Source organism: Equus quagga, chromosome 1 (genome assembly GCF_021613505.1).
Source record: "Equus quagga isolate Etosha38 chromosome 1, UCLA_HA_Equagga_1.0, whole genome shotgun sequence".
Taxonomy (NCBI): domain Eukaryota; kingdom Metazoa; phylum Chordata; class Mammalia; order Perissodactyla; family Equidae; genus Equus; species Equus quagga.
Window position 1 is genome coordinate 42440100 of NC_060267.1, and position 25920 is coordinate 42466019.

General features: G+C 38.1%; 1 protein-coding gene across 4 annotated transcripts in view; it reads left to right on the forward strand.

Annotated features, from left to right (window-relative positions):
• EPS8 (epidermal growth factor receptor pathway substrate 8) overlaps nt 1-25920 on the forward strand; it is a 170926-nt gene that overhangs the window by 67401 nt on the left and 77605 nt on the right. The window contains exon 3 of one of the 4 annotated variants that reach the window (XM_046673718.1): nt 10672-10758. The exons of 2 other annotated variants lie outside the window; for them this stretch is intronic. The gene's annotated coding sequence lies outside the window, so the exon portion shown is untranslated. Of the gene's footprint in view, nt 1-6825; nt 6867-10671; nt 10759-25920 lie in introns of those variants that run through there. One more of the 4 variants, XM_046673724.1, reaches the window with a different exon arrangement.

Consider the following 25920-nt stretch of genomic DNA (forward strand, 5'->3'; position numbering starts at 1 on the left):
TAAAGGCAAATACAGAAGGTTACACAGTTGTGAACAAAACTTATCTCTTTCAGCATTGAGAAGACTCAGTTTTCTTAAGTAATCAAAGACCTGATAAAGATGGTGTGACACACAGGAGATTATTCTAAGACACAGCATCTTGACTTCCAAGGCAGGTTGCTTAAAAGGTAATGAAAACTCAGAGAAGTAGTGATGTTTTTTTAAGCTACCATTTATTACTTACAGTTAGTTAATCAGACACTATGCTATGCTCTTTACATACATTATTTCACTCAGTCTATATGAGGAAAATAGTATTATTTTCATTTCATAAACAAGCAAACAAACTTAGTGAAGTAACTTGGCCAAAGTCATGCTGCTGTGAGTAACAGCGCTGTTATTTGAACCTGTTTTGCACCTGTATAGTTCTTTACAACTATATTCTGTTGCCTATATTAATGATTTGTTTAAGGTCATGTAAAACTAAATTGTAGAGCCCGGGGAAAAAAAATTAAGGTTTTAGTTTTCAAATCCATGGCTCTTTTGATCACATTAGACCTCTTGACAGGTTTATTTTGTCTTTTTTCCATAGCCCCATTTCAGGAATACAAGGGAATTAGATGCTAGTGTTAGAATTGTCATTAAAAATTTTGCAAACTAAACAAGGATTAAGAATTGGTTTGGAGAATCAACATTTTATCGACTGAAAATAAACTTGAAAGTGACCCTTAATACTGTGCCCAACCAGGGTAAACCTTCATTGTGATGGTTTCTAGCCAAAGGCCATAACTAAATACTGCTGTGTGGGCAAACTCTAGTCCAGTGAAGAAGTTAAATCACTTTTTAAACGGATACAGCCTCTGGCAATTTCATATCAGCGTATCACGGTCGTGGTCAACTTCAGATCATGTTCAAGTGCTGCTGTGATGGCTTCTCTTTATATGACCGCAGTTCTTCTACGTGCCAGACACAGCTTGTCTGATTTAAGTCCCCTCGGCCACCCCTGTTTATTGATAATGTGCAAGCTTCAAGGATCATTTGATGTGCAAATTTAATTGCAGGTTTTATTTTCATAGGATGACATAAGCTCTATCATTCTAACAGCTATTTACACAGCTTTTTCTAAACTGCTACTCTGAAAACAGGCATTTCATTCTGTCTATTGTAATTGCTTCCTGATTTAATTTTTGAGGTCAGCTTGCTCAGTAATTAGCCTGTTACAGTGTGTATATGGTAATTTTTTGCAGTATTTCAGTAGGTCCATTCTTTAAACTTGAGCATTTCTCCTGACTTTTGACGAGGTAACTTACCAGCATTCACAGTGCGTTTTCTGTGTTTGCTGGTTTGCCCCCTCCCTTTCTTCCTCCCTCGCTTCTTTCCCAGTGCTATAGCACATGATTATAGATAGGAGAAGTTATGTCTCATTACCTGTCTAATGCGATAATTTCCTAACTTGTATTACAGAGTTAAGGTAAAAATGCTCTGGGAAGGATTGATACTCTTATATAAAATGCCTTTTTCTTTCCAAATGGCACTTAAGAATGCAAAAGCACCCATGATTTAATAAGCTAAAGTAGTCCTATCATTTTATTTAAAAGCTTTTAACTTTTTGTGGAAAGCACAGGTTTTGGAGATGACATTATGTTTCAAAAAATGCTGTTTTACAAGGAACATCCTGTCACTTCTTTTGACATGCATTTACTCAGCCAGTTACATGGAATGCTAGCACCATCTGAGTCAGGTGAAATGAGGAAGCTCTAAGTAAAATCTTAATGATGGGAAATATTGATACTACGTGCCAAAAGCTTCCATTTTCCCTGCCTTTCAGAAATTCTTTGTACCTATTGTGTTTCAGCAGAGTCTGTATTTAAATGGGAATTTTCCAGCAAAAATTGGAAGTTCTATAAAAAGTGTTGTTTCATAATTTGTGAGGTGAATTTGCAGATGTCCTCATAGCAACTAATATTTTTTCCTCATTTATCATTAGGCTTTCTGACTATTTGGTAAAATGAAAATGAAAATTTACCATTTTATGTTGAAAAGAGTAAAACCACCAATTACTGTGTTTTAGCCAAAATCTAAGTAGATTTTCTGTTTACATTTGAATCAGGAAAGTGTTCTATAGATCTTAGAATTTTCTCTCATGGATGTCATTTTGCAGATGGGGAAGTGCAGGCTGAGAGAGATTAAGTTACTCGTCCAAAGTTACAGAGCTAAGAAGTGTCAGAGTTGGTGCATCAGCACAAGCCTTCAGTTTCCTAGTGCTGAGGTCTTTATACTTCACAACTTGTCTTTGGTTATAAGACATGAATAGAAATGAGAAAACACTTTTTTTTTGTTTTCTCCATTTTTTTCAAAATTTTGTTGGCTTTTTGATTGATATTGTCAAATAAGAGTGTGACTTATTAGAACTGCATGGTAATTCCTAGGTTGAAAATGACATTTAAAATCCATAATCAAATAAGTTTCGTGTAGTGTTTCCTTTAGTATATATGTAAACTTCGGCAATTTAAGGTGAAACTACCATTTTGTTCACTTATCTAACATACTCTGTTACTTAATTTTTCAGTTCGTCTTTCTCAAATCAGTATTTCCCTGATTTATGAGACTCAGACTATCTGTAGATGTGAAGATTTAATTATAATCTCACTTGTCTAAATAACATATATGAAGAATGAATATTGTTGGTCCTGCTGTTTATATTTGTTCACCCCAAGAAGTGCCCATTTATATATTTTTTTGTTTTCTACCTTCAGTTCAGATTCTGTGACCAAATAATAACTCCAAACCAGTAGGGACTCATTTAATCTTTTTTATATGAACAGACTGGTTCTTCCTCTCATTCACCTGCCATGCATGTTTGCTCTTTAATATGCCTGTAATATATTAGTAATTTGACGTAATTCTCCCCAAATATGAATTATATTGCCCTCCTATTCCTTCTGCAGATAAGTTGTTGAAGAGTTTGTTTGGTCATTCTGCTCGTGTGAATTAGCTTTCTTAGCTTGCATGTAATTGAGATCTGGCAATATTTAGTTTAGAGTTTCTCCTAGAAACCTCTTTTGGATTCTCTCATATTAGTAGCACATTAGTTTCTCATTCCCATTAAAAAAGACGTTTCACAGTTGGAAGGAGAAGGCAGGATTGATTTAGAGACGATGAAGCAGATGGTGAGTTAGGAGAGGAAGGAATGAAAGACGAATGAGGAACTGGGGTTGGACTGTAAGGAACTGAGAGGGAAGTCCTGCATATATTTCCAAGATAAATGGATTGTGACATTGTTGATCCATTCTTCTTGGCTGTCCTAACAATGTAAATGACCTCGTGTCATTTGGAGCGGAAGGTCTTAGTTGATACGTTTTGCTACAGCCTATGCTGTCTGCTTCTGTATTTGTGGTTACAAAGTATGAAATGTAGGGCAAGGTTATCAGTAGAGATGTGTGTGTGTGTGTGAAATTTCCAGCTTCCTTCAATAGTCATGGAAAAATGTGCAGTAACCAAATCTGTCACATTCCAAATATGTAACATTTCTTATGGCTACTTCTGGTAAACTGCTCTATCTTATAAGGCTGAGGGAATCAGCAAATACCCATGAGCCTGGCTTAGATTTGCCTCAGGTTGTCAGCGTTCTCAGTGTGCGTATGAATGATTATGGTTTTAGTCCACGCAGTTTTTTATTAGTAGTCTGGATAATGATTAGTCATATGCCAGCCTATACCAGATTAGCCTTTTATAAAACTGTTATTAACATCTTTACCAATGATGCAGAACCGAAAGCTATGTTGAATTCTGTTACTTTAACAGCAGGGTATTACATGTACCTGTTAACTTACTACGAGGAAAGTGACTGTTTTAGAAGAATAAACAGGCCTATTTCTAACGAGCAACAGCTTTTTTTTGTTTTTTTTTTAAATTTTTTATTAATGTTATGATAGATTACAACCTTGTGAGATTTCAGTTGTACATTATTGTTAGTCATGTTGTGGGTACACCACTTCCCCCTTTGTGCCCTCCCCCCCCCCCCCCCCCCGCCCTTTCCCTGGTAACCACCGATCAGATCTCCTTAACAAGCAACATTTTTGGCATTTAACAGACCCATGGGCCTAAGAGAGACTATCTTCAAAATGACAGGAGTTGGAATTGGGATACCCTGTAAGATCCCTTTTGGCTCTCAAGTTTAGCAATACGTTGAAATGTTGAGTTGGAATTTTGTGAGTATATTATTCATTTTGAAAAAGGCTTTCCCATCTGCTACCCATCTCCTCACCAAAGAGATTATATCAGTGCTTTCTGCTGTTCTTCCCATCAGTTTCAAGGCTTTATTATTCTTTTCTTCTCACTCCCTTGATAATACTGCCCCATTTCCTGCCCTTTTTTTCCTGATGCTCTTCTGTTGCAGTGTTGCAGGCTGGGTTCCCCAAGATGCAGACTCTGAGATGGAAATTACTGTGCTGGAAGTTTCTTAGAAAGTGCTCTTGGGATCAAACCCCTGTGGAAGGGAAGGAAGAAACCTGTGTTGAGCGAAGGGGGAAGTTAGGCTGCCCGGCAGTCTCAGTGGAGATCTGGCCCCATGGGGAGCTCTGAAGCTGGGCTGGCTTTTCACCATTGTCTCCAGCTGGGGAGAAAGGGCCAATCTTTCTATTCCCTATGTCAGGATGTGGGCTGCCCTGGGAAGGGAGCATGAGCTTGTGTGAGGAGACTCTGGCCAAGGCCATCCTCAAGAGAACTGATAGCTGAGGGCTGTCTGCCAGCAGCACTATAGCAACTGGGGAATGAATCCTTCAGTCTTGAAAGGGGATCTTGGTGGCACCTCACAGTTTCCACTCCATCTTTTTTGCAAGAGTGCTGGTGGTGGGTCAGGATGGTCTGGAGGATGGGTCAGAATTTCCAGGAATGGGGAGTCACTGGGCAGAGTGGTCAGGAGCTTGACAGAAGATGGTAGAGAAGAAAAGTTGGTGGGGAATGGGTTCTGCCAGATAATTGAGTTCTGGCATTGATTATTGCTTTTCTAAATAAGTTGTAAAAGTTCTGTCTATCTATAGGGATGCGCTTCCCTTTTTAAGTTACAGAAACCTGATGAAAACTCTGAGTGCGCTATGCAAAGAAGTGTGCATATCTTTATGCGTATAAATTCTCTTTGGTTTTTGTAAAACATATCTGTTTTTTCAGTTCCCTATCTTTTATAAGCTCTTTTTTGCTTTCTCCGTCTCTTTAATAATTGTGCTTTTTTGTTTTTTGCGTCTTTATATTAACGAATTAGTTGAGTGCTGAGTTTTCTGTTCGGTATTTCTGTTAATGCTCAATCACAGTAAATCATTTTCTCACATAGTGGGTTATTTTTAAATTATGAGCTTGTCTTCAGTAGGGATTGCTTTTTTGTTTTTGCTTTGTTTTTCTGGCCGTAGAAATTCCACTTGGTCTTGTTTATGGAGTGTTGCTTTAAAGTGGCTTTATGTTTGTTTCTCCTGTATTCTCCAGGGATATCACTAACCCAGGACCCAACTTTATCTTTATTTCTTAGCTTGGAGATCCTTGTACAAATAAGATTCGAACTTCAAAACTTCTGTGACACAGGCTTAGGGTTTTATTTCTGGTTGTAGCGTTTTCCCCTGCCCTCTCATCCATGTTCTCAGAGACAGTCAGTCACTCAGTAAGACAGTGAAGTCTTGCTGAGAAAATGGATAAATCTGTCCTGGCCCCCTCACTATTTATTTTTTTTTAAAGATTGGCCCCTCAGCTAACAGCTGTTGCCAATCGTTTTTGTTTGTTTTGTTCTTCTCCCCAAAGCCCCCCACTACATAGTTGTATATTCTAGTGGTAGGTCCTTCCAGCTCTGCTGTGTGGGATGCTGCCTCAGCATGGCCTGACCAGCGGTGCTAGGTCCGTGCCCAGAATCTGAACCGGTGAAACCCTGGGCTGCCAAAGTGGAGCATGTGAACTTAACCACTCGGCCACAGGGCCGGCCCTGCCCTCACCATTTTTAAACTATGATTGCAGCCCTTTGAAGAGAGCTCTGGCTTTATGGAAGGACCTCAGTACCGACTTTATACCTGTGTGCCCAGGATCTCTTCTTCTGTTCCTACATGGGCATATCAGGGCTGCTACATAGAGTTGGGCAGGTTGTATCCTGTGTTGAAGAAAAGCAGGGCCAGAAATCGAGACTAACTCTACTCTCTTGAGAGAGCACTTTGTTCTGATCTCATTCCTTGAGGGGGCACCTCCTTATCAATTTCGATTTGACCTAAGTGCTAAAGAGACTCCAGTGGTCATTCCTGGTGGCCATAGTTGGCCCTGTTTACTTTTGTGCTTACTACTTTGGCCATCGGTTCTAGCTTTGGTTTGGCACCATATTGCAAGTAAAGGTATGCATTTAATTTTTAAATTTTATTGCACCATTTTTTATCTTTTCTACATGTTTATAGTGGTAAGTCTTTTTCATTAGCTCAGTTGACCATATTGCTGTACCTGGAATTCCAACAAGTTACTTATTAACCTTTGTTCTTCAGATTCCACGTCTTTAAAATGGGAGTAATCATAGTACCTGTCTGTATAGTGTTAGTTTAGAGAAATAGTAAGCTGTCAATCAGTGTTAGCCATTATTGTTTACATCATTTAAAACTTAGTTTTACCACCTTAGGGAAGAGCTGGAAATGTAGTAGTGGCTGTGTTTACTTAGTTAACAAAAAGAGGAAGTCTTAGTGAACACCCTAGAGAAACCAAAGGAGAAATTTTGTTCAGTATAGCACAATGCTGAAACTGAAGCTTCCAGTCCCACCCTTTCTGTTGATGTGCCAAAGGTCACTCGGCATGACGTGACTGAGAGGAATGCCCTCTCAGTGTGGCCCGGAGGATTGTGTAGAGGTGTTTTGCCTGGATTGTGCTGGTGGGTAAGTTTGAATTTGTGAATATTTTCTTTGCGAAAGAGGGCTCTCAAATGTGTAATTATCATAGAGGATATTTGTAGACCTTGAAACAGGTAGTAATACTTTTAGTCCCAGTAAGCCCTTTGACGGCGTTTTAAATTCTCATTTGGTATTCCAAGTGGATTCTGAATTTGGTGAAGTTGGTACCCCAGGTTCTGCAGAGTCCTGCCTCCTGCCTCGTGGCTTCTTGCTTACGGAGCTGGGGATTTAAAGGATTTCCTTCCATTAGGTCATGGTGTTTAAGAGAATAATTTTTTCCCCCAAATTGTAGCTAAGAAGAAATCTGTTGACTATAAACACTTGGGAAAGCACAGACATAATATAGCAAGTTTTCTGGAAATTACTTTTTAATTAATCCTATATGCAAAATACTGTGATTATCCTATAAATATTAACTGCTTTGGATTGTTGTACAATGTTGGTTGTACTATGAAAATTTGCTTATGAACCAAGTTCGGCCTTCTTAGGTTGTTATTGGCTTCTAGTCCGCAGGCTTAATACTGCCAAATTTCTGTGTAAACATTTTGCTTGGGACCTAAAATCTAGTGAATTTGTCTGTTTAAAGTTTTGTTTTTTTAAACCCATGTATATTAATGGAACTTGTAAATGTTTAAATAGTCAATTAATACAAGTTTTTAAAGAACAACTCTTTTAAAAAATCCAATTTTATACTTATAGTGTTTTAAATATAAAATTTGAGCTTAGTGACAAATATATATAATTCTTTATACATGGAAATCTACAATTTTTGTAGCTCTTATTGACTTATGTTACATTTAATTTTATCCAGGAGGGGCCTTTTTGTTATTGTTCTGTTACTAATAATTAAGTGCAAGGCTAAGATTTATATTATTTAAAAACAAACAAGAGCTAATAATATTGTATCACGACATACTAGATGGAGACCAAAAGTAAATAACTGGTTACATCACTGTTTTGGTGCTGGGAAGTATAATGTATTCTTGAGTTCAGGTGCCACCGTCATGGCTGTATTGATCCCTTTTGAAATACATTCTCGGATATGTTGATTTTCCTGTGAAGTGTCTGCTATTTATTAAGACTCTCTACACCATAAGGAGCATTATCAGTTTACATATATTTTAACTTCCCGTACAAGCATCATTTCCAGCTTTTTGTTAGCGTAAATAAGTGAGGTTCCTTGAGATGTTTATGCCCTGATTCATTTTTATCCTTGCTGCAAAGCTTTGGTCAGCTTTACAGGCCAAATTCCAAGGCAGATGTCAGTATCATGTTGAGTATAGATCCTATATATACTCTGGGGACTTCATCTAAAATATTTGGTCCTTTGAATCACCTATCCTCACCTTAAGGAGGATGTCCCTGTACCTATTGTGCCTGGATGGTTTTAAAAGAGGTTTCTCTTTTTTGGCAGCTAGACTTGGAAAAGTTTGTTTAGTTTAAGTAAGTTGCATATAAGAGGAAATGACTACAGAGAGGATAAGCTGTTTAGACTCATTTTCTATGTAAATAATTCTTAAATAAATTGTTTAGAGAAGTCTCCTTTTTAGTTTAGCTTTTAGTAAAATCAGGTGTCGTTAATTCATCAAGGTAGGTATGAAGTTTACTTAAGGGAACTGCCTTGGAGTTTTAAGGAGACTCGAGGTCAGCTCATTATGTTTTAGAGTTTTAAATAATGGTTTAGTTGAAAAGTATAAAAATTTTGTACAGAAGATATAATGAAGTAGATTATCACATAGACTTTTGATCATTTACCCTATAGGATAATTCTAATTTAATTGAACAAGTATTCTTTAAAAATTTTTGTATTTTATTTTAGAAAAAAATTCTATTTTATTTTATTTATAAAAGAATATATAATTCTTTTTATTGAGGTTTGTGTACATGTTTTTAATTCTTTAATTTGGCATGCAAGCACTTACAAATGGACTTTTCAGCTATATGAAAAAATTATACTTGTTGTTTTAGTTAAACTTTTGTATATAGAATCTTGTGTATAGAATATATTAATTAGATTGGGAACTTGATTAGAAGAAACTTGTGGTAGTTTTAATTCTTGATATATTTTCTAAAATTTTAAAGCAATTTGTGAAATATTGTCTCTGTGTACTTGATAATGTAAAATCTGACTTGAAATACCATGTGTGCTTCTTAAGCTTGCTGTAAATTTCATACGAACATTTGTCTGAGAAGGCTTTGCTTTTAGAAACGTTGGTATATAGTTTCTCGAGTATTAAAAATATGTTGTGTGAGATATTTAGATGTAATTCAGAACCATGTTATTTAACTTTCCTAATTATATGATCCTAATGATCAGATTTAAATATCTGACAATATTATTATTACTATTAGGTTGCATTGTATTCTTTGTCTTTCTAAATAAAAAATGCCCTCATTTTGCAGGTAACTTTTCTTTATTCGACTATTCTATTCAATTTGCCAGATCAAATGACACAGTTAGTATTCATTAAGTAGAGCCGTGAATATCAATCTTGGACACAAAGCCTGGGATTGTCTTGGGGAAAGCCCTCCTGCTGTGCTTGCCTGGCATTCCAAGGCCTCTGAATGAAGTCCCTTAACTTATTCAAAGCCTGGATTTGTGAAAGCCAATTGCACTCCATTTTACCCATTCATAACTGATGTTGCACTCTTCTGGTTAAAAATTGGCAGTGGCTTTTCCATTCCCCATCATATAAAATTCACAGTCCACCGTGTAACTTATCATTTGTAGTCATGTAGTTTAAGTTATGGCCTAAGCTCCTTGATCTTTATGCTTTACATTTCCCATTTCCTGCCTATTTCTTTCGTCCCACCACAATTAGAAAGTGTCTCCCTCATATCCAGAATTTACCTCATCCTCAAGGTCTGCTAGTCACCCTCAGTAAATTTTTCCTGGTCCCCTCTTCCAACGTTGAAAGTAATCTGTTTTGTAATTTCTGCGTTTTCTTAAGGTGCTTCCTGTTCTAGCTTGTGTTACAGTTATTTTTACATGTGTTACAATGTTTTACACCTCCTATGTAACATTCACTGACTTTAGATGATCCACTAAGTTAAGTCTCTCTTACTATGATGAGTTGGATGTGGTTTCATCTTGTTGGTTTCATCTTGTATCTCCTATGCTGCCTTGGATTCAGTAGATGCTCATTATAAGTATTTGAATAAATGGAATGACATGACAGTGAGTTATTGACTACCAGACATTTTGCTCCTTGTCGGAATGGACATTGGGGTCAGGTGTCAACTAGAGGTCTAAACAAGTATGTCATGACTGTCTGAATAGGAGCCGTCCCCAGCAGGGAAAGCTGAAAACACAATCAAAGATGCAGTTAAGAAGTGTTTTAAATCATGTTTAGCGGCTCAGTACTGACAAGGGAGGAACAGGTTATTTCTAGGTAACAGCTTTGGGCTGATAGGAAATTGCAGAGTAACACAGGCTTTGTAAATGGTGGCTACGGTTCTGAGTCAGAGAACGTTTTTCATGATTTCATAATTTGGGAATCAATACAGTCATTTCTGCTATCGTGCTTTTTTTGAAAATGAGATTTATTCCTACATTATGGATATTAGGGAACAATTTGAGTATAATGTAAATTTCACGTATGTTAATGCATGATTTTATCTGAGAAATACTAGGTGAACACAGAAAATTTCACCTAGCTGAACTGAGCCACATAGGAATACACAAAATGCACGTGCACATGCCTCAGGCATCTTCCAGCTGCTTCACTGCACTGCATGGTATGAGCACAGCCATCCATATCTCGTTTCATAACTTTCCCTCCAATTTCAGATCACCCTTCCACCATTTCACAATAACTCACAACCTGCAACCGTTTGGACACCCAATTCCACAAGCAAATTTCAGGTCTTGTTGAAGGTAAAGTGTCATATATATGTAGTTTTATTTATTTTTTACCCATTTAATGTATGTAAAACTGTGCTATGGTCTTTATTAGGTTGTTTTCTCTTTTCTGGTCACTGATGGCCGTTTTTCCCGTAAGCCCTGTGGTTTTAATGACATGATTTTGTAAGCATCATAATTTTTAGGAATGGATATGTGGCATTATAACAGAACTGACTGTATTAATTGATAACATAGAGTATGAACTGATGATACTCTCTCTCTCTTTCCTTCATTTCTGTCCTTCCTCTCCCCTCTCTTTTAATGTGAAAGACACTAAATAGTCCCTGTGGGGAGGAACACAGTACAACAGAGCAAAATGACAAAGAACGTATTTAACCAGTCTTGTAAAAAAGGGCATAAAGTTACCAGTGGAAAAGGATAGATAGGCTCAAAAGCACGTAGAGACTGAGACATTAACATGAAAGTCTTGTGGCCCCCTGATGTAAAAATGTATCTTACCTTTAAATAATAATAATTATCTTTAACATATTTTTGGGGCCTTTACTATGTGCTAGGCACTATGATAAGTGCTTGACATGAATTATGCCGTGTAATCCTCATGAAACCTATAAAGTAGGTGTTATTACTGCCTTTATTTTACAGATGAGGAAGATGAGGCATAGAGGGGCTAATTAACTTGCCCAAGGTCGATAGCTCATAAATATAAATGGCAGAGCCAGTTCTTGAATCGTGTCTGACTTCTGAATCGTACATCTTAGTGGCCTGCTAGAGTACTTTGTAACTGACATCACAGGCTGTTTTGACCCCCATGATAGATGAAGAAACAAAGGTACTCAGGCTAAGAAATGCATAGATTGTCAGAGGCAGAACAATAACAGAAACTAATTCTGAGACCTAGTTCAGAGTGTTTTTCATTGGGATTATACATAAAAAGGGAGAAAAATTGGACAATAGTGATAAGGAGGTGAGCTGAACTAAGGAAGAGAAGATGAAACGATTGAGTTGGAAGTTGGAAAAAAAAGGAGGTGAATTTATAACAATATGTCAGAAGGGAAAGGAGAGAGCCTAATGGAGAATGAGCGACTGGGGAGCAGATTCTCTTAAAGGAACTCAAACCAGCACCGCTTTCAGTGCAGGACTATGGTCAGAGAAATCTGAGGTCATGAGTATAATGAGCATAAACTGGTTATGCTGTAAATCCGGATTAGTAGCAGGATCAGAAAAAAAAACAGAGGAAAGAGAGGTGACACTAGAGGAAGGCTTCAAAACGCTTTATTTATTTAGTAGTTTTTTTTTGTGAGGAAGATTGCCCTGAGCTAGCATCTGTTGCCAGTCCTCCTCTTTTTGCTTGAGGAAGATTGTCACTGAGCTAACATCTGTGGCAGTCTTGCTCTGCTTTATGTGGGATGCCACCACAGCATGGCCTGACGAGCGTTGTTAGGTCCACACCTGGGATCCAAACCTGCGAACCTCAGGCCGCTGAAGCAGAGTGCATGAACTTAACCACTACGCCACCATGCCGGCCCCAAGGCTTTATTTTTTTAAGTTTATTTTTTATTTTTTTTTGCTGAGGAAGATGCCCCCTGAGCTCACATCTGTGGCAGTCTTCCTCTTTGTTGTATATGAGCCGCCGCCACAGCATAGCCACTGGCAGATGAGTGGTGTAAGTCCATGTCCAGGAACCGAACCCGGGCCACCGAAATGGAGTGCACTGAACTTAACCACTAGGCCACTGGGGCTGGCCGCAAAAGGCTTTATTTATACCTCTTTTATAGCATGTGACTTATCTCTTTGTCTTTGGGCAATCAGTTACCAAATGGGGCCTTACATATAAACAAGTGTTTAATTAGTGTTCGTGAAACTGAAGGTTTGACAAGTAGTGGAGACAGTAATTCTTCAACTGATTGTTGATTAAGAGCCAAATATTATATGAATATATAGGAAAGTAAGAGTGGAGTTGATGAGTATTTATGAACCTAAAGCAGGGAGTTAGCAATCTGTGGCCAGTGTGCTGTTTTCTTTCTATAGGCCAAGAATAGGTTTTACATTTTTAGTAGGTTATTAAAAGCACAGCAAAAACAAAAATGAAGAATATCGACAGAGACCGTGTGTGGCCCACAAACTCCAAGTATTTACAACTTGACTCTTTATAGAAAGTTTGTGAAGCAAAAAAACTTAGGCTTGTCCTTTTTTAAGAAATCAGTTGAGGTAATGGGAACTGGTATTATATTTCATAGAGGGCTACATTTTCAAATGTGTACATGTGGGAAGGAATTGATATTTATTTAGTATGATATTTTGCTAGCGGCTTTGTATACTTCATATTTATCTCTTACCCTTGAAAAATTTTTATAACTGCTTTACACATGAGGAAACTAGGCTCATAGTGGCTAAGTAAGCCTGAAGTTTCACATTTAGTAACTAGTCGGGTTCATGTTTGTCTCGGTCTCTCCAGATAAGAATATGGTAGAGAAAATTTGTTTATAAAAATTGAGTACAGGGGCTGGCCTGGTGGCACAGTGGTTAAGTTTGTGTGCTGTGCTTTGGCAGCCCCGAATTCACAGGTTCAGATCCCAGGCACGGACCTAGCACCACTCATCAAGCCACACCGTGGCGGCAACCCACATACAAAACAAAGGAAGATTGACACGCATGTTAGCCCAGGGACAATCTTCCTCAAACAAAAAGAAGAAGATTGGCAATAGATGTTAGCTCAGAGCCAACCTTCCTCACACAAAAATTGAGTACAGACTATTCAAAATTCTGCCTTGAAAATACCAAGATATCAGATATGGACATTTGTAGTAAATTTTTAGGTAGTATCTAAAATATTAAAAAACCCACTTTAGTTGTACACACAAAAAATAAATAAGAATTCTTAGAGAATTGTTTAATTTTATTATAAAATTTGCATGTGAAGGAAGATCTTTGGATAAATTATAAGATGTTGTAAAGAAAATGTAAAGCACAGAAAATTCAAGTCTCATATTACAAACCTGAAACAATATTTCCCTAAAAGAAAGATGAGACTTAACGTGTTTTCAGTATAAAGTGCAAAATAAGAAAGGGTGATCTGCTTCAATAGAAAGTGTACCTGGTAGCAGTTTATTTTTGAAAAACAGATATTAAATAAATATTGGCCCGTATGTCTCATTGTGAAGTTTTATTAAGAAAATTTCAGGGTGTTATGAAAACATGTAATGAGGGGTCTAATATAAATTGGGGTTCAGAGGAAGACTTCCCAAGAGGAACTGAAGTGGAGATTCTGGAGTTAGGCAGGCAAAGACAAAGAGGATAACTATCCCGGACGAGAGTGATAGGGCTTGAAGATGGAAGGAGCTTGGACATATTCAAGGGACCATCAAAGAAGGCCATTGTATCTCCTGTCATCTCTGAGGACAGGAATTATATCGGTTTGTTCATCATTGTATATCTAACTTCATAAAGACCTACTGGCTTATAGTAAGCCCTCAGCAAGATTTACTGAATGGACAAAGAAGGACATTTCACTGGGAAATTCATGGTTTCATTGTGAGGACAGGGATTGCCTGGGTGAAGGCCTGGGAGTACCCCTCCTCTCCGAAGCCCACCTGGTTACCTTTAAACTACTCAGACGGTTGGTAATCTGAGGTTCCCCTAGGCCTCTTGCAGCCCAGCTTTCCCAAACCTCAACTGCTGTCAAAGTATCTGAATAGAGCTTGACTTGGAGCTAGTCTGCATAGAAAAGACAGGAAAAAGGAATGTAGACTGCTTCAGCTGGATCTGATCCTGAGAAGGAATAGTGAATTTGCATTATTACAATGGAGATAGACTGAACATAGCTTCTTTTCTAAAAATAACCAGCTGAGGGGGAGTGTGTTCTGGATTAGAACATGTGATCCCAGGTTCTCTGGATGATCACCAGGTGCCCTAGTAGCACATGATCATCATGCTTAGAGGTTTAATTAAGAAGTTGAATACTCAGATCCTTCCTATTTGTGGAGCTTATTTCTTCAGAATCAAACTTGAACTTCTAAATTGAGACGATTCACTTACAGGTTTGGGTGCATTGAGGAATTTATGAAGTAGAAAGAATGAATGGGGAAAGAGAGGGTCACATATTTCCCAAGTGAGTGGAATAAAGTTGTATAGATATGGAAGGACTATTTTACAAGATATTTACCATAAAATGGACGTGAAATAGGAGTTTGCAACAATTAAGGAAAGAGAGGATAACTTTAGGTGGGAAGGCAAATGGTAGTTGGAGACAGAAGGAAAGAAAGCATTTCAGGGTTATTCTTGAGTGTTAGTCTTTGAGTTAAAAAAATAGTAGTTAATAAGTGGTAAAAACAGCACTTGTGCAGCTGATTATACAAGAATTTAATAATGATGCTTGTGTATCCTTTACTTAAGCTTAAACCTGCACGAACTTTAGTTGAACAGTATCAGATTGTTGGGGGTTTAATGTGAAGTTTGAGCAGTTTGTAACTGGATGTCACAAGACTATTTCCTTACCAAAAGAATAATAATGCTGGCTAGCAGGTGAGGGAAACGCTTGCTGAGTTTCATTTGGATCGGTGTGGAAAAAAAGACACCCCCTGGTCCCCCACAAATAATATATTTTTCAAAGGGTATGTTCGGAAGGGGATTGGTGGTACTGACATGTGAAGACTATTAGTTTATTTTAAATGGATTCTTTCTTAAGCATTAAAATTACTAAGTTAGATATCGTCAATGTCTCTTGGTTCATTTCCAGGAGGAGGGAGTATTCTAACTACTGCAGTTAACAATTGATTTGTCATAAGATATCAAGTTGATGTTAACTTTCTTAAAGTTACAGACATGTTTGTTATAGCTTTTAAATGGGCTTTAACTTATTTTTTTTTTGCTAAGGAAGATTCTCCCTGAGCTGACAACTGTTGTCAACGTTCCCCTTTTTTTGCTTGAGGAAGATTAGCCCTGTGCTAACGTCTGTGCCAATTTTCCTCTATTTCGTATGTGGGATGCCACCACAGCATGGCTGGTGGTGTAGATCCACACCCAGGATCTGAATCTGTGAACCTGGCCTGCCCAAGCAGAATGCGCCAAACTTAACCACTACACCACGGGGCCGGCCCAAGCTTTAACTTTTGTTAACATCATTTTGTAATTCCTATTGATATTTGGTATGGAACTTAATAATAGGCTAATTAATTGTAAAAGCAAAATCTAAATCTTCTCTTATCACTTTAAAAATTTAACCTTTGAAGCCATCTTATTGAATATATCTATGTTTGAGAGAGGGAGAGAGAGAGATATAATACATCTATTTACCCCCTTGGGAATACTGATGTATTTTATTTGGTTCAGTGGGTGTTTTCCACTGAAGTTTGTATGCAAATTAGATTGTTTAAAAGCTCAATTAAAAAGTGAAAAATACAGAGAAATTTTAAAAAATTTTTTGAGCCATTTCATAATTCAAATGATCTTTTTGTAAAGGAGCATATCTATTCCAAATCATTTTATACTTTTAAAGTAATTTTATATATACATTGTCTTATTTTATCCCCTCAATATACTGTGAGATTGGTGTGCAGGAGTAGAATATAGTGCCCTACTTCATTTGACTAGTGAGAAAAGTAAGCATCAGTGAGAAATGGCATGTGTAAGAGGCGCTGCCAGATAGCGTTAGAGGTGGATTTGAAATCAAGAGTTGGTAAAAACTGGACAGGTGTTCTTTCTTTTTTCAAAAACAGTTCAATTTGGGGGCTGGCCTGGTGGTGTAGTGGTTAAGGTCACATGTTCCACTTCGGTGGCCCAGGGTTCGCTGGTTCAGATCCTGGGCATGGACCTACACACCACTCATCAAGCCTTGCTGTGGCAGTGTCCCACATACAAAATAGAGGAGGATTGGCACAGATGTTAGCTCAGCAAAAAGCGGAAAGATTGGCAAAGATGTTAGCTCAGGGCCAATCTTCCTCACCAAAAAATACAACACACCATAAAAAAAGTTCAGTTTATTGCTTTTGTAAATTAGAGATTATGTCTTTTGCTCTTTTTTTTTTTTTTTTTTTTGAGGAAGTTTAGCCCTGAGCTAACATCTGCCAGTCCTCCTCTTTTTGCTGAGGAAGACTGGCCCTGAGCTAACATCCGTGCCCATCTTCCTCTACATTATATGTGGCGCGCCTACCACAGCATGACCTGCCAAGCAGTGCTGTGTCCACACCCAGGATCCAAACCGGTGAACCTTGGGCTGCCGAAGTGGAATGTGCACACTTAACCACTGCGCCACCGAGCCAGCCCCGGTCTTTTGATCTTTATTAAAGTGGAGTATATGATAATCCAGTTTAGTATATATATATGTATATGTATGTATGTATGTGTATACACATACGCACATGCAAAATCTTTTTATATACCCCGTATTCAGCCACATCAAATATCTCACTATACTCAGACTCGTTTGCTTCCCTGTACCCTGCTTTGCGTATGTCTGGAATACCCTTCCACGTACCGATTGACACACTGCTCTGTGTCTTTCAACATCTGGTTCTACTGTCTGCTCCTATAAGAAAACCTCCCAACAGTTGCTCTAGGTAGATGCTTTCGTAGTACACAGTTCATCCCATGACAGTAGCATTTATTGAATTGCATTGTAATGCTCTCTTTGCACATCTGTCTCACTAAACTGAGTGCTGCTGAGGGAGAGAAACCATGTCGTTTGTTATTTGCTACCCTGCAAAGCACAAGACCTGGTAGGTGTAGACAAACAATACTGAATGAATTTCTTAGGTGGTTTTGCTCACTGTGTGGGATGTTTTCCTCTACTAAATAATTATTCCATGTATAAGCTAGAATTCCTTTCATAATTTCAGTAATTATTAATACCTGGTTATACCATAGGCAAAAGTATTCTTTTAGACAGGCAAAGTTTTTCTTCATTAGCTTGCGACTGCTCCATTTCTATGCAGATTTCTTATGTTTCTTCACTGACTTCATAGATGTTCTCACATGACTCTAGATTCCTCCTATCCTAGGAGATAGTGTCTGATAATTCATACTTAAGTGTTAATGACATAATGTATTATCACTCCCAGAAGGGTTTGTAGTTTAAAAGTGGTTCCTAGGGATAAACAGGTTTAATTCAAAAGAATAAATTAGTTTCCAGTGGTAGAATTTCATTCACTAGATCACTTGGGTAGACAATTTACTATAAGGAAGCAAGACGACCCTGTCTTGACCCTAAAATCTCAGTGGGCAGACCGGCTTCCAAGAGCACCTGAGTCTTCAGCACCTCCAGAGTGCTGGTAACACTGGGGTGCTGTATTGCCTTAGGCTGCTGCTCTAAGGCCTTCACCGTTTGGGGATAAATCTGCCTTTCTTACACTGCTCCTTAATGATCTGAAGGTCAGAGTGCTGTGGCTTGTTTCACAGTGTTTATTCTGCCTCTTAGCTATTATTCTTAGCTAACCGGGAATTTCTTTTTCAAATGTTTAGAGCTGGAGATAGGCAGTCATTTAATTTTTAAACTAGTTTCTATGAATCAGTTATAGATGGGAGTGAACACTTATTAGCTGACTTGGCATATTAAAAGATGGTCTTTCACTGAAAGCAGAATACTGTTAGAGTCAGATATTTGAACTCCTTCCAGGTCTAGATTACTCAAGAGGAAACAAACAGCAAGATTCAGTTTAATTGCTTGTTATTTTGAAGAAGGAAATGTTATGTGTATTTTTCTCCCCCAGGGACTGTGTCCAGAGCAGTATCATTTAGGTGTTTTCATAGTCCTGTGAGATGTTTCCAGTGTTTTAGAACTGAAAAACAAGGAGACTGACATAAGTGTATCTGGACAGTGGAATGTTTCAAAGCTTATCTAAGTAACTGTTCTTCTAGATTAAAGACTTGGTATTATTTGTACCCAAATCCTATTGATATAATAGTCACGTTAGAATTGATAAACTAATGCGTGAGAAGGACATATGTAAAATTGAGCACAGATTATATAAATGTGAAATGTTTATACAAATGTGTATATGTGTTATACGTGTATCTGTGTGTGCTTAAGTGTATTTAAGTTTTAGCAAGCATTCTCATGGGGGGAATCACACACACATAGCATAGAAAGTGAGAGTTTGGGCTCTTGCATTGGCCTGCTTGGGTTTGAGGCTTTACCATGTACTCATTGTGTGATATTGGGCAAGGTGCTTCATTGTTCTGTGCCTCAGTTTCCTTATCGGTAGAACAGAGATAATAATAGTACCTACCTCTTAGAGGAGTTGTGATTATCAATTGAATTATGCATGCCAAGAACTAATAACAATGTTTGACACACGTAAGCACTTAATAAGTGTTATTTATTGTTTGTATAAATTATTATTATTAAATATTGGCCACACAGTTGATGGGGAGAGGAGAAAATAATTTGAAAAAAAAAGTGACTGTTTTGAAGCCAAAGACATTAGTTCATTTTGTGGATTAGAATCATAACGTTGTTTCTTTATCATTAAGAGATTATGGTATAAGGAGGGATGTGTGTGGATAGTGGTTTATTCCTTATAGTATACCTTGGATTATCCATTTTTGACTATGTTAAGTCTTGCCTTTCATGACTACATAATATATGTTTACGGAATGGTCTTTGAAACCTAGTTGGCTTTGGAAAATATATATCTTTTGTCCATTTCATGTTACACTTCAATTTTGTCTAATCAGTGTTTGAAAGAAATGGCACTTGTGTAGACTTCCTTCCAAGAAAAACATTGGGTGTTTCAGGAAGTGGTCTTGGTGAGTCAGTGGATAATACTTTTTCCTCTGAGTCAGTTCTGAACCTCCTTGATATAAATAGGCCAACTTTTACTGAAAGTTCTGCTTTTCAAATCAGATGTTGAAATCACCATTGATACGTGACCACACCAACAGCACTAGTTTCATTGGTGTTTCTACTCATTTGACACTGAGGGTCTTATCTAATTGTGACTCTATAAATTCTGCTAAATAAGTTTTTTTTCTTTTAAATTTCAATTCAATTCTGCACTTCTAAATTAGCTTCTGTTTTGCATCAATTTTGCCTCTGGCCGGAGTAATTTGTGTCAAGTAGTCGTTATTGTAAATCTGAGAGGAAATTTATGTTGGTAATAATACCCCTTTTGGTCACTAAAATATGAGACTCTTCCTTTAGCACGTGTATATAAAACTCTCTATAGCACAAGTTTAGTACGGGAATTATTTTACAAAAGACTCCTAGTTTGCCAAACCCCAGAGCTGTGTCAGAGATACAAAGGAATGAATCAGAGTGGTTGTTCATAGACACATTAGAAAATATTAAACATAAAAAGTTGCCAAATGACTAGATGTTGTTAATGTTGAGTTGGTTAGGGAAGACTTTAAAAAAGGGGTAGGAATGGAGGAATTGATCAATTGCAAGATAGGAGGCATACAGTACCAGGACAAGTATTTAGGGTAAGAGCAGAGGGGCTGAAAGTGAGTCAGTGCAAGATCCACTCAGAAGAGACTGTGGAGGTAGTGAAGGTTTATAGATGGGAATGCTGGAGAGAAGACTGGAAGAAATTATTTAGGGCAAAATTGTGGTGGACCTTGAATGGTAAGCTAAAGAATTTTCTTTTTGGTATTTAAGTATGTAATTGGTAACATTCTTTACACTGATCATCACATATTTCTCTTGAGTTGTGTTAGATTGGTTGCAACTGGTTTTTACTTCAGTGAATTTCCTTTTTAGAACCAGTATTTAAAGAAAACCTTTCACTTTCTATTTCTCTCCAATAAACGTTTCTTCAGGAAAATAAAGAACTGATAAATACATAGATATGCATAGCAGATCTTACGTGATCTACGTGTGTTTTTGCATGTAATCCTCATAACAGTCTTATTCTCATTTTACAGATGAGTAAAGAGAGGCTCAGAGAGGATAATGTTTGTCCAAGGTCACAAACACAGATGGAGGAGTCAGGATTTATATTCAGGGCTGTCTATCTTCATAGTATGTTCATTTTACTATCCTGTAATACCACAATAAAAGCATTGGAATTACTCAGTAAGGTTTTTTTTTGAGGAAGATTACCCCTGAGCTAACTTCTGCCACCAATCCTCCTCCTTTTGCTGAGGAAGATTGGCCCTGAGCTCACATCTGTGCCCATATTCCTCTACTTTATATATGAGACGCCTGCCACAGCATGGCTTGATAAATAGATCTGTGCCTGGGATCTAAACTGGTGAACCCCAGGCCACCGAAGCAGAGTGCGCAAACGCAACCGCTCCACCACCAGGCAGGCCCCAACAGTAAGTTTTTATTCTTTCCAGTAGCTCTGAAAAAAGCACCCCAAAAGCACTTTCCTTTTCTGCAGAAATGTTATTTTTTTTTAGGAATAGGAAAGCGGTCTTTGGATGCTAGGAACAGGCAAGCTTGCTCACCCATCCTCTCAGGGAGCAGCTGTAAAACTTGTTTTCTAAGAGCAGATGATTGTCATTTGAGCTGCTGTAAAGGTTGCAAGAGCAGTCAGATATGTTTAGGATCGTTTGTGGGTAGCAGTGATCCATACATACTCTGGGTCATCTGTCATTTGCCCACTTATATTCGTGGATTGATAATTGGTTATTTTTCATTTTTGTAACCTTAAGCATTTGGGCCTTGATCAGTTGGAGTCTTTGGTTCTCTGTTTTGGCACATAAAGTCATTACAAGAGGAGGCCACTGTGTTTCATCCTATTTCCTTCATGGCAGGGAAGCAGCCACGTGGCTCTTGGCAAAACTGGCCTTCCCTGAGGTGACAACAGTGGCAGTTGAGATTAAGCACACTCTTGTAAACACTGAGTCTCGTATCTCGTAAAATTCAAATACTTGTATCCTAGAAAAATTTCTGTTTTAGCATCACTGGATGGAACTAATTCAGTTCTTGGGAGAGCAGGAAATTCGTCTTTTTCTTCCCAGCTTACTAGTTGGAGTGTGCTATTTCCAGGGCTTCTTAGCAGCTAAATTGTCAAAAAAAAAAAAAAAAGATAAAATTCCTCCTGTCACATGCTTTCTCTGTAGGCAGGCTTGGAGGTTATGAGAGCAACACAGCTAGTCATCAGAGTTACTTATGCAACTCCCCCTCCGGCCACACACACACACACACAAGAAAGTAGGATACTTTTCTCCTATGCTCTGTTCTGGCAGGTGATCTGTATAGGTTAATTTCTGTGACAGGAAGCAGGTCACTGAGCCAGTGTGCTGGCCTTTGTCATGATGTCACTGAGCTAATGCACTGGACTTGGGAGGTGCAAAGAACTCTTGGAGAGAGATACACTAGTTTCCAGCTTAATCAGTACTAATTGGGAACCCACGAGTTTAAGTGACATGTCCAAGGGCATAGGGTTAGGAAGAGTAGTGGCAAAGCAAGGAATGCTATTGACTTCGACGTTCATTGACTTCTAATCTCATGACAAACCTAAATCAAGCTGACATCTAGGATTTTCCAGTGGCAAGTCCAGGAATGATATTTTCTTACATTCAGAGAAAGTGGTTGGGTTCTTGTAGGGCTGATACTCACATCAGGAGGGGAAAGAATTGGAGAGGTGAGAGGATGTAGTTAGATGAGGATTTCTCTTTCCACTCCTTTTGGGGAAAATAAGGATGGTGGCTGGCAATAAGAGAGGTCACGATGGAGAGGCAGGAGGAGGGAGTAGATGGGGTGACTGACAGGGATTTAGGAGTAGAGTTGACACTGCTTGCACTTTTCCTTTAGTGGCTCTTGTTAGAAGCTAGTGATGTTAAATATTTTTTTATTTTATTTTTTTTGCTGAGGAAGATTTGCCCTGAGCTAACGTGTGTCACCAATCTTCCTCTTTTTGTATGTGAGCTGCCACTACAGCATGGCCACTGACGAGTGGTGTAGGTCTGTGCCTGGGAACTGAACCCGGGCCGCCGAAGCAGGGTATGCCAAACTTAACCACTAGGCCCCCATTCTGGCTTTTGTTAATAAGAAGATTTGAAATAAACATCTTAATTTGGCCAAGTAAAAAATAATTATTGGCATAATTTTTTCATTCACTGAATGAGTGTTGAGAACTTACTACATGGTAGGAGCTATGCTTAGCACTTTGTATTCAATAAAATTATTTAGCCCTTGCCCTCAAGGAACTTACAGTCCTGTGTACAAACAACAAAATAGGAAGTTCCTACAGTGTGACAGGTGCATCTTAGTGTTAGACTCAAGCATTATGGGAACACATGAGAGAGGCATCTATCCTGCTGTAGAGAAATCAGGGAGGGCCTCCCAAGACTGAGATCTGAAGTGTGGGCAGGAGCTGGCCAGGTGAAGGTGGCAGAGAGGTTTTTAGGTGAGAGGATGTTCCAGATAGCGGATGTAACTTGCAGGCAAGAGTCTGCAAAATAGTTCAGTATGGCTGAATCGTAGTGTGCCTGTGTGAGCGGGGGAAGGGTTTGGGGGGGTGGAGTGGAGGTGGCAGGCAGGCAAAGATGGTGAGAGAGGCAGCTTTACAGTATGAAGGGCCAGATCACAAAAGAGCACTGTGCTGTGCAGTCAACTTGGATGTTTTCTGGAGGGTGATGGGGAACCTTTGATCAGATTTAAGTAAAAGAACGATAGAATACATAAGTTTGATAAGACAGTAGTATTAGATTGGTTAAACTTTTATCTATAAAAGCTTCTGAAATGATTTCAGTTTGGATCATCAAAAGGCCAAAAGGTCATTTAAAATGCTGATATTCTTCATTTGTAGATTTTTATTGCTTACATACACAAATCTATGGAGTTTGAAAACTACTTTAAGAAATATTACGAAATATAAGAAAACATTTGTCGTCAGAAACAATCATGCATCTCTCTTGGAGTGTAATGCATTGAAACTATCAGACAAGGTTGCTGAGTTTAAGCAAAGCTGACACTTAGCAGCTTTAAGAAAACTGTTAACTCTTTTCCCCCTCAAATTCAATAAAACTAAATAAGATTATGTTAGAAAAGGCTGCACGTGTTTTAAGTTCATTTATTGAAGTCCTGAGAGACTATATTTCCCACGGAAGTTAAAGTACCCACTATTATGTATCATTCTGTTTATTGGAGATAAAATGTCATCTGTAGTTTCATAAAGCCTTTTTTTCTTTTTACTTTTTGGTATATTTATTTGATAATAATTCATATGTCCCCATGTTTTAAAAACATATCTTGCCTCAAAGTTGAATATAAAAGTCAATTCTAGTTTTAAAGATTGGCACTTGAGCTAAGTAACAACTGTTGCCAAGCTTCTTCTTCTTTTTTTTAATTACTTTTTCTCCCCAAATCCCCGCAGTACATAGTTGTATATTTTAGTTGTGGGTCTTCTAGTTGCGGCATGTGGGATGCTGCTTCATCATGGCCTGATGAACGGTGCCGTGTCCACGCCCAGGATCTGAACCAGCGAAACCCTGGGCCGCCGAAGCAGAGCTCGTGAACTTAACCCCTCGGCCACGGGGCCAGCCCCCAATTCTAGTTTTATTGATTGCTACTATACACTTGGAAATATGTTCCCACACAGAAATTCTTTGTAACGGGCGTGGACTTTGCTGAGCTAAAGTTAAGGTGGTCCCATGCCCTTTTAGAATTTTGGGATCCTTTTGAAACTCTATGGTCCATTGTCTTTTTCAGGTACTGTCTTCGCTTTTATCTTGATACTATTTCTAATAGTCCTGATTATCTCCTCCTTTACTTTATAAACATCCAGAATCCAGTTCCTTTTCTTTCTTCCTTATAAATACAGCTAGACTGTTACTTCTTTTCTCTACAAATGTTTGCACTCTCACGTGTAATAGGTTTGTAGCAAAAGAAAAAATATCATTGTAGTTCTATTTAGGTGCTATGTGACCATGTGATTTTGCGTAAATAACTAACCATTTGTGTCTGTGTGGCAAAGTGGTTAGATTTTATTCCATATCTACTAGTTATTAGCTTTTTGACATTGGGCATGTTATTAAGCTCTGTTCCTAGCTTAACTCATCTGTAAAGTGAGGATGATAATGGTTCCTACCTCACGAGCGTGTTGTGACAGCTAAAAGAGACTAAGTACAAGTAAAGCACTTGGAACTGTGCCTGGTACGCGGTGCTGTCTGAATGTTAGCAGCTACTGCTGCTGCTGCTCCTCCTGCTCCTCTTCCTCCGCTTCCTCTCACTGCTATGAGCAATTGTAGTAATCAAGTTCTCTTAGTGCATTGATTTTATAAAGTCACTTGGCTTAAAATGGGGGACAGCGATTATGCTAGCTAAATGATACCCGGTTTATTTAATAAAGAGCTGGAATTAATTTGGGGGCTATTTGGAAATATGAAAATAAACGTTTTTTTCATGAGTACCTCTTTTTAGTTAAATTCGGTCATGCTCCCCTCCCCAGTTTTACCTACCTCGGCCAATAGGCCATTTTCTCAGTTGCTTAGGAATGGGAACTATGGGAATGGAAAGAAAGAAATGCAAATGTGGCGTTACCAGCCTTTGTGATAATTCCCTCTTCCTTCTGACCTCAAATAGCCTACTTATCCAAACAAATCCATCTTAACTTTCCAGACAAAAACCCACACAACAGGATCCAGGATCATGAAGGTTTTTGGTGATTCTCCCTTCCGGGCTGATCTAAACACCTTTTTCACTTATTAATTCACTATGGAGAGTTGTGTACTCTGTTTCAATTCCAGGTCCTCAAATCCAGAAATGTAATTCCTGGAAAAAAAATTTTTTTAGACAGGTTGACACTGGCCCCAAGTGGACATGTTACTGTAAAAAAAGTCCCACTTCTGCCCAAGTGGAATAGTAGTTCAGTTGTTTTTCTCTCATTTCCTGACCCAGCAAATCCAGGTTCTTAAACCTAAAGTACCTAAAGTTAGCATTTTATAGATTTTACTGTTTTATTTTTTGTGATTCTTCTTCCCTATTCTCTTTCATTTTATTTTGTTTAAATTCAGACTGTTACCTGAAATAGGATAAAAAGAACAACCTTCTTGTTCAGAATTATTTTTGCATAGGTTTCTTTGCCCACAGAGAGCTGTTTCTGTACATTAGTCTTGAAACATTGAAAGCACTTTCAAAAAAAATACAGAAATTCTTTGTTTCAGTGGTTTACTAATTATCCTGGATTTTAAATGAGGAATTCCTGAAATAGCATTTTCAGAATGAATCTCTCAGTCCCAAACTTTTTAGAAGTTCGTAGCTAGGTTTGACTCAGTCTGACTTTGTAT